The sequence below is a fragment of the Lotus japonicus genome, chromosome 3, assembly GCF_012489685.1.
Source record: "Lotus japonicus ecotype B-129 chromosome 3, LjGifu_v1.2".
Taxonomy (NCBI): Eukaryota; Viridiplantae; Streptophyta; class Magnoliopsida; order Fabales; family Fabaceae; genus Lotus; species Lotus japonicus.
In genome coordinates, this window is record NC_080043.1 from 93736724 (window position 1) to 93746214 (window position 9491).

The following is a 9491-nucleotide window of genomic DNA, read 5'->3' on the forward strand; positions in this document are numbered from 1 at the left end:
GAAAAGTGGGTGTGGCTACGGATGTTGGGTTTTCAGTGTTTGGTGAGAAAAGCTTCAGATTGGTGCTGAAGAGGGATTGATTTGGCTTGGAGATGAGGAAATGAGGAAAAGTTGTAAGTTTTACGGTTGTTTGTGGCTTGGATGGAAATCGTTTGGAAGTGGTATTCTGGACAAGAAGATTCTCTTTGTGTCTGAATTGGGTCATGATGAAATTGAACATAAAGGACTTTTAGATTGGATCAGTGTGTGCGATTTGTGTATTTGATTATGCAATTCGATAGTAGCTATAATATTTAAGCAAGTGCTTTAGTCTTATGCTCAAATTACAGATTTTCTAGCCACTGGAATGTAAGTTGGGGCTATGGTATTATGTTTTTGAAGCTAGGAATGGGTTAATTATTTCTCTTGTTTGATTGTAATGGGTTGGATATTTTTTTCTATCTAGTTTTGTTATGCTGATATTCCTCTTGTGTTCATCACTAATATATTTGGCCTATAAAAAAAAGGTAAATTTCCGGGTTGAGAGGGAAGAATTTCTGGGTTTTTTTTTGGGTTTAGGGGGAAGAATTTTTTGGTTGAAACTGAATGAGGAGAAAGAGAAAGAGAATGAAGTTTTTGATTTTCTGGGTTTAAAAATGGTGAATTTTACATTGGGGACTAATTTACCACATTCAGGGACAAATTAGACGTCCAAATGTTTTACCAACACTTCAGTTCCACGTAAGTAGTTCAACTAGGAAAAAAATTTAAAAAAAAAAAGATTTTGTTAACGTCCCGTTACATTTTTTAATGTGAGGGACTAATTTAAATGACGTTTGCCACAATCAGGGACCGCGAGATGGATTTTTAAAGTTTAGGGACTAACTTAACAGCGCCTCACACTTCCAAAGACCAACTTGGCTATTTACCCGTAATTAATTCATCATGTGAACTTCGGTAAATAGTTCAAAATCTAACCATTCATGATTGTGTTAAGCTAAAAACTACAAGGACTACGATTCTCGACATCATGGTGCAAAGGGGGGTTTCTCGACGGCAAGGGTTATGGCGAAACCGGCAACTCAGCATACGGTGCCCCTCAAAGTCAAGTTAGTAAGAGTTATATCTCGACAAACTCAGCAGATGAAGAAATCTCGATCATCTTAATGGAAGAGGCAGTTACCGAGTAACAAGCAACTATAAGCACGTGCATATACCCACGATGCCACGAATAGCAATGGTTGTCCACGACTCAGAACCATCCACGTGGCAATAGAGTCACGTGCTCGAAGACCAGCGGCTAAACGTGGGGCATGGCGCCAAAATTCAAAACCCACGAAGCCATCATGCATCCAAGAAAAACCGCCAAGAACGTGGGCAAGGACAGCACTATAAATAGAAGAAGCAGCAGCAGAAAGAAGGGTTCCCAACTCAAAACTCTGAAAGTTCACCAAAAAGCTCTAAACGTCCGCATCAATGAGACTCAGAGAGCAAAACGTGATGATGGAGGAGTATGTTGCAGAACCAACGCTTTAGTTTTCTTGCATTTAAGTTTGTTAATTCCCCAACTTTTCTATGCATTTCCCTGTCGAGATCCTCATCTCTTGCAGTTTTTATGTTATTTTGATGTATGTGACTTCTTTGTAATTGACCCGTGTTTAATGAAATTCAGTTCTGTTTAAACCAACTTGGTGTTGTCGAAAAAGCACTCACACACGCAATACTTTGGCAAAGCGTTTTCTCAAAAGGACCCCGAATCTAAACTTCCTTTAGTCGAACTAAGAGGATATTTGTTTACCAAAAAACCACGTAAACAAATTGGCACGCCCAGTGGGACCGTTTTTGTGGAAACTAAGTTTTACAGAAGCGTTTCGTGTGTTTTGTTTGCTGCATGCTATTTGGTATTTGTTACTTGCCTTGATTGTGATTTATATGCACCTGAGAAGTGGTAAGACTATAAGTATGGCGAGCAATCGAGGGAGAACCTCTCCTCAAGGGTCTAACGTGGGTAATCAGAGCAACCCTGGGGGAAGTAGTGGTAACAATAATGAAGAAGTGTCTACTGGAATGGGGCATGGCACCACTATACCAACCCAGAATGTAGCAATTTCTGCAGTTGCAGAAATGCCTGTATCTACATCAGTGCAGGCACAAATTGTTCCAACAGTTACGAGGGAAAACATGCCTTATGGTATGCCTACGTCCATGATGCAAGGCATACAAGGCACGTATTCGACGTTCCCTGAAAATGTTCCCCCATTCAACATACCCCCTTTTGGGGCAAATGGAACAATGCTAAATTTGGGGAGTCGAGTTAGCCCTCCTATTCCTGGATCTAGTTCACAAGTTTATTTATCTACAGGTATGAATACTGGTTCACTTCAAGCCATTAGGAAACAGGTAGATGACAGTAACCATGAAATGGTTAACATGTTGTCTCGATAGATAGGTGAGCTAATCAACCCTGTGCTCCAAAATAATAATGCCAATAACCAGCATTTGGCACAACAGATGGATCGTTTGGCGACAGCCCTGGGGGCACCAGTCGAAATCCAACCGGCACCAGGGATTAACCAAATCCCGTTGCCTAACCATGTCCCTGCCCCTGTGCGCTATCAGGCGCGGCAACACCAGGAGATGAGGGTAAACGCTTTGTACGAGGCAGTGCAGCCGCCATTGCAAAATGTATATATGGTAAACAGGGAAGAACACGCTGATGGTGTGCTAGAAAGAATTCGACACCAGAACGCTGGGGGGCAACAAAATGTTGCTGCTGTGGTAGAGCAATTGTTGAACCAACATGGTTTCAACGTGGGTTTCGCGAATAGACCCCATTTTGTGTCAGCCTTTACAGAGGAGGTTCTCGAATCAGAACTTCCTCGAGGCTGGAAGGTCCCCAAATTCACTAAGTTCTCGGGGGATTCAGGAGAGTCCACTGTAGAACACATAACCAGGTACCAAATCGAAGCAGGTGACCTAGCCATCAATGAAAATTTAAAAATGAAGTACTTCCCGAGTTCTTTAACCAAGAATGCATTTACCTAGTTCACCACCCTCGCTCCTAGGTCAGTCCATACATGGGCCCAATTGGAAAGGATTTTCCATGAACAGTTCTTTAGGGGAGAGTGCAAGGTGAGTTTGAAAGATTTGGCTAGTGTTAAAAGAAAGCCAGCAGAGTCAATTGATGATTACCTAAACAGGTTTAGGATGCTTAAATCTCGATGTTTCACCCATGTCCCTGAACACGAGCTAGTTGTCTTAGCCGCTGGTGGTCTCGAGTATTCCATTAGAAAGAAAATCGACACTCAGTATATTCGAGATATGTCTTTACTCGCAGATAGAGTGAGGCACATCGAATTGCTAAAGGCCGAAAAGTCTGAGGAAAGGGCCAAGACTACTAAGTGGCCAAAGAAGGAGAAGGTAGCGTACATAGATGCGGATCCAGTATGTCAAAGTTCATGTGTCTATCGAGAAGTTCCTGAAGACGTCGAATTAAATGATGTCAATCTGGCAGAACTTCAGCCAGGGGATCCTTATGTTTGTAAAGCATTGAAACCACGTGAAAACAAACTTGGGGAGCAAAACCCCAAGAACACGATTCCTGCTGTGAAAACTTATACTTTTGATGTGACCAAATGTGATGCAATTTATGATATACATGTGTCTGATGGTTTGCTTGTGGTCCCTAAAGACCAAAAACTTCTTTCTCCTGAACAAAGGAAAGGGAAGAAATATTGTAAATATCACAACTTTTTTGGTCATTGGACCTCACAATGTGTTCGTTTCAGGGATCTTGTGCAGGGGGCATTGGATTCGGGAAGGCTCAAGTATGACGAGAAAGCCAAAAGCCAAATGAAGATTGATTCCGACCCACTGCAGGTAGCTGAAGCCAACTACGTGGAACCTTTCTACATTGGCATGGTCGACATTTCTGAGAAACTAAATCTGGGCCTAACACTCGAGGAAGCAAAGGAGGAAAACATGGCTGTCAAAGAACCAGAGGTCGCGAAAGAGGTGAGCCTAGAGGAGGTTTACCCCAAGGCAGGAGAAACTCTTGTTGAGTTTTTGTCACGAAACAAAGATGGCGAGAAAGAAGTCATGCTTTGTCCTCGATGTAGTGCCGTTTTCAACAAGTCAGCAGCTAAAGCCTATCAAGATTCTGAGATGAAGAGGCATTACCAGAGCAAAATGCCTGTATCCAGAAGGTTGAAATATCCCCACGAGGAGTGGATTGAAAGGGATCAAGGACTCGATGGCAATAGAGGCCAAAAGTCAAGAATCAAAGACAAGACTTATGTCCCTGATGCGGGTTTGCCGAAGAATCAATGGTTCAGGCCAGCACCCCCAAAACCGAAGCATCACCAGAAGTGGTCGAAGATCGATTTGGGCCAGGGGTCTTCCTATATTAACAACTCCTGCGTATCACGGAGCTACTCCTATGGCTCTGGAAACTACTATGCCCCTGAGCAAATGACCAGAACTCAGTTCAGACGTTTCCTGAGGAAAAGAAAAGCTGAGAGAGAAAGAGGTGGCAAGTTCCGTTCCTTATGGGACATAAAGCCAGAAGATAACCCTCGCAATGAACCTAGTGTGGCGTCGATTATTAACCAGCTCGACCACGCCATCAAACAAGGAACAGTTGTGCCACCAAACCCGGCCAAAGAAAAAGGGAAAGATGTGGCTGAGGATGAGGATGAAGACATGCTCGACGATTTCGACGACAGTGATGGGGAAGATCTTAACATCATCTGCATAGTGTCTATCTTACCCGCTGAATTCGACAGAATCTCGGAGGTAACCGAGAATGAAGAGGACTACTACGACGAGGAAGAGCCGGATGACAACCCCTTGTGCTACTACGTGATGAAAAAAAGGATCCGTCGAAGACGAAAGAGCTATTTTCCAGAGGCCAACGGAGCAGATGAAAAGCCATTTGAAGCCGTTGTTCGTTTGGGCAAAAGTCGACGAAAAAGGAGTCAATAAAGTTCTTGTCGACGGAGGAGCCACAATCAATTTAATGCCTAAGTTCATGCTCAAGAAGTTAGGCAAAACTGAAGCAGACCTAATCCCTCACGACATGGTCCTTTCCGACTACGAAGGGAAAACATGTTCTTCTTTAGGAGCAATTATGTTAAACATAACCGTAGGAACGGTGGCCCGTTCCACATTGTTCATCGTGGTGCCCTCAAAAGCCAACTACAACCTGCTATTGGGGAGAGAATGGATCCACGGCGTGGGGGCAGTGCCCTCAACCCTGCACCAACGTATTTCCATTTGGAAAGCAGATGGAGTCGTCGAGAACGTGCAAGCAGATCAGAGCTACTACTTAGCGGAGACAGGTTACGTCAGCAAAAAGAATTTCGACAAAAGTTTAGCCACAATTGCTCCTCTCGACACAGTGGCCTCTCAATATTTCAACCCGTACTCGGAGTACTCAGTGACATTAGATCCCATCAGGGGTTTGAACCTTAATGAAGCATACAAACCTGATGCCATGAGTGGATGGCACAGCGATGAAGAAAAGGATGCCACAACTGAGTGGCAAAATGAGGTTAAAGATGATTAATTTGAGCCTAGCTCGAATTTCGGCTTATGCAGCCGAAAACAGAATAAGGACGACCTTAGAGGCCGCAAGAATAGCCAAAGAAATGGCTACTGAAGAAACCAATGCCTCAATTCTGCCTGTCGAAATGACATCCCAAGAGGAGGCAACAACAAATAAGGATAACACGTGCATAAGAAAAAACGAGCAGAGAGTCGATGAATGCGAATTCAAGGATCTTCGCGATTTGAGACTGGATTGCATCTATGATGACGGTCCATTAGGTTTCGAAAAGCCAGTGGTCGACATTTCCAAGAAAATGGAAGCACAAGACCCTTTGGAAGAAGTGGACCTGGGAGATGGCTTAGAAAAGAGGCCAACATACATCAGTGCTCTCATTGACCCAGAGTTGAAGGACAGGATGGTGAAATTACTCAAGGAATTCAAAGACTGTTTCGCTTGGGATTATGATGAAATGCCTGGCCTCAGTCGAGAATTGGTGGAATTGAAGTTACCCATCAAAGAAGACAAGAAACCAGTCAAGCAATTGCCCAGGAGGTTCCATCCAGATGTGTTAGGGAAAATCAAGGAAGAAATTGAAAGACTCCTCAGGTGTAAATTTATCAGAACGGCTCGATATGTGGACTGGCTAGCCAACGTGGTTCCAGTGATCAAGAAGAATGGAAAGATGAGAGTTTGCATCGATTTCCGAGATCTTAACGTTGCCACTCCAAAAGACGAGTATCACATGTCTATTGCTGAGATGATGGTGGATTCAGCTGCTGGTCACGAATATTTAAGCTTGTTGGATGGTTACTCAGGTTACAACCAAATCTTCATAGCAGAAGAGGACGTGTCGAAAATAGCTTTTCGATGTCCTGGTGCCTTGGGGACATACGAGTGGGTGGTCATGCCATTTGGATTGAAAAACGCTGGCGCGACCTACCAAAGGGTAATGAATACCATTTTTCATGATTTTATCGAAACTTTCATGCAGGTTTACATTGATGACATTGTGGTGAAATCCCCATCAAGGGATGACCATTTGTTGCATCTAAGGAAATCCTTTGAGAGGATGAGAAAATATGGCTTAAAGATGAATCCCCTTAAATGTGCCTTTGGTGTTATTGCAGGTGACTTTTTGGGTTTTGTGGTGCATAAAAAGGGCATCGAGATCAACAAGAACAAAGCCAAAGCCATTCTCGACACAAATCCACCAACCAGCAAGAAACAACTGCAATCATTGTTAGGAAAGATTAACTTCCTAAGGAGATTTATTGCCAACCTCAGCGAGAAGACCAAATCATTTTCCCCACTTCTTCGACTCAAGAAAGAAGACACGTTCCGCTGGGAAGCAGAGCACCAGAAAGCATTCGATGAACTCAAAGCGTACTTGTCCAGTCCACCTGTAATGGCACATCCTATAGGGGGAAAGCCAATGAAGTTGTATATCTCCGCCACAGATGGAACCATTGGGAGCATGTTGGCTCAAGAAGATGAAGATAGCAAGGAGAGAGCCATATTCTACTTAAGTAGGGTGTTGAATGATGCAGAAACTCGATACACCATGATCGAGAAATTGTGCTTATGCTTGTACTTCTCTTGTGTAAAGCTGAAATATTATATAAAGCCAATTGATGTAATGGTTTTTTCTCATTATGATATAATAAAGCACATGTTATCTAAACCGATCTATGTTATCTAAACCGATCTTGCACAGTCGAATTGGCAAATGGGCTTTGGCCCTAACCGAATATTCACTCACTTATGCCCCACTAAAGGCAGTTAAGGGGCAAGCAGTCGCTGATTTCCTAGTAGATCATACTTTGCCTAAAGAAATTGTAACCTATGTGGGTGTCCAAACTTGGAAGCTATTTTTCGACGGTTCCAGCCATAAAAATGGCACCGGAATCGGGATGTTCATAGTATCCCCAGGGGGCATCCCCACGAAGTTCAAGTTTAGGATTAAGAAGAAGTGCTCGAACAATGAGGCCGAGTATGAGGCTTTGATATCAGGCCTCGAAATCCTAATAGCCTTGGGGGCAAGGAACGTTGTCGTAAAAGGAGACTCTGAGTTGGTAATAAAGCAACTCACCAAGGAATACAAATGCATCAGTGAAAATCTAGCTAAGTACTACACGAAAGCTAATAATCTGTTGGCCAAATTCGACGACGCTAGGCTAGGCCATGTTTCCAGAATAGACAATCAAGAGGCCAATGAATTGGCACAAATCGCGTCAGGATATATGGTCGATAAATATAGGCTAAAAGATCTTATCGAAGTCAAAGAAAAACTAAACCCCTCTGACCTCAACGTCCTAGTCATTGACAACATGGCACCTAAGGATTGGAGAAAGCCAATTGTCGATTACTTGCAAAATCCTGTGGGTACCACAGACAGGAAGACGAAATACAGGGCAATGAGCTATGTCATCATGGGAAACGAGCTATTCAAGAAAAACGTCGACGGAACACTACTGAAGTGTTTAAGTGAAGACGACGCGCTCATAGCAATCTCGGCCGTTCACGATGGGTTATGTGGTGCCCACCAGGCAGGGATCAAGATGAAATGGATCCTATTTCGACAAGGGATGTATTGGCCTACTATTATGAAAGATTGTATGGAGTATGCCAAGGGGTGCCAAGATTGCCAGAGACACGCAGGGATACAACATGTGCCAGCAAGTGAATTACACTCAATCATTAAACCTTGGCCATTCAAGGGATGGGCTTTAGACCTAATTGGCGAAATTAACCCATGTTCTTCTAGGCAACACAGGTACATAATAGTGGCTATAGATTACTTTACCAAGTGGGTAGAGGCAATTCCTCTACAAAATGTTACCCAGGACACGGTGATCGATTTCATTCAGAATCACATAGTGTATCGTTTCGGGTTACCTGAGTCACTTACTACAGACCAAGGCACAGTATTTGTGGGCCAAAAAGTGGCATCATTCGCGGAATCTTGGGGCATAAAACTCCTAACCTCGACTCCCTATTACGCTCAAGCGAATGGTCAGGTAGAAGCGGCCAACAAAACATTGATCTCCTTAATTAAAAAACATATTGGTCGAAAACCTAAAAGATGGCATCAAACATTGGGTCAAGTGCTTTGGGCTTACAGGAATTCACCTAAAGAAGCTACCGGGGCAACGCCATTTCGATTAGCGTACGGCCAAGAAGCGGTGTTACCAGCAGAAGTATATTTACAATCATGCAGAATTCAAAGGCAAGAGGAAATTCCAAGTGAAGATTATTGGAATATGATGCTTGATGAATTAGTCAATCTCGACGAAGAAAGACTATTGGCGTTGGATACCTTAACCAGGCAAAAGGATCGCGTTGCTAAAGCTTATAATAAAAAGGTTAGAGCTAAATCTTTTATGCCCGGTGATTACGTATGGAAGGTTGTATTACCAGTCGATAAAAGGGATAAACGCTATGGAAAGTGGGCCCCAAACTGGGAAGGCCCTTTCACAGTCGAGAAAGTACTTTTACACAACGCTTATTCGATTAAAGAATTAGGAGGTCGAAATCGACAAATAACGGTAAATGGCAAATACTTAAAAACGTATAAGCCAACGTTGTATGAAGTAAACATCGAATAAAGAAGCAAGAATAAGGAAATAAACAAAGTAAATTGCCAAACTCGAATGTTTTATTAATTGGAATAGAGCATTTACAACTATGGCAAAGAAGCTTTAAAAAGGGGGATTGGCCCTATAACTATCGTATTTAGCCCTAAGAGGCTCCATGCGCCTCAAGACATCCTCTTGTTGGGATTCCAGTCTCGACTTCTCCTGTCTAAGATCCAGCTCCTCACGGGCAGCGGAAGAAAGCTTGTCCACCAAGGCTTTCAGAGCTCCCACACTCCCCTCAGGGTCCGCTTGGTTCAGAGCAGCCTTCAACTCTTCAAATTCTTCCATCTTCTCCTCAATTTGGTGTTCAGCAAAGAACACTCGAGCAG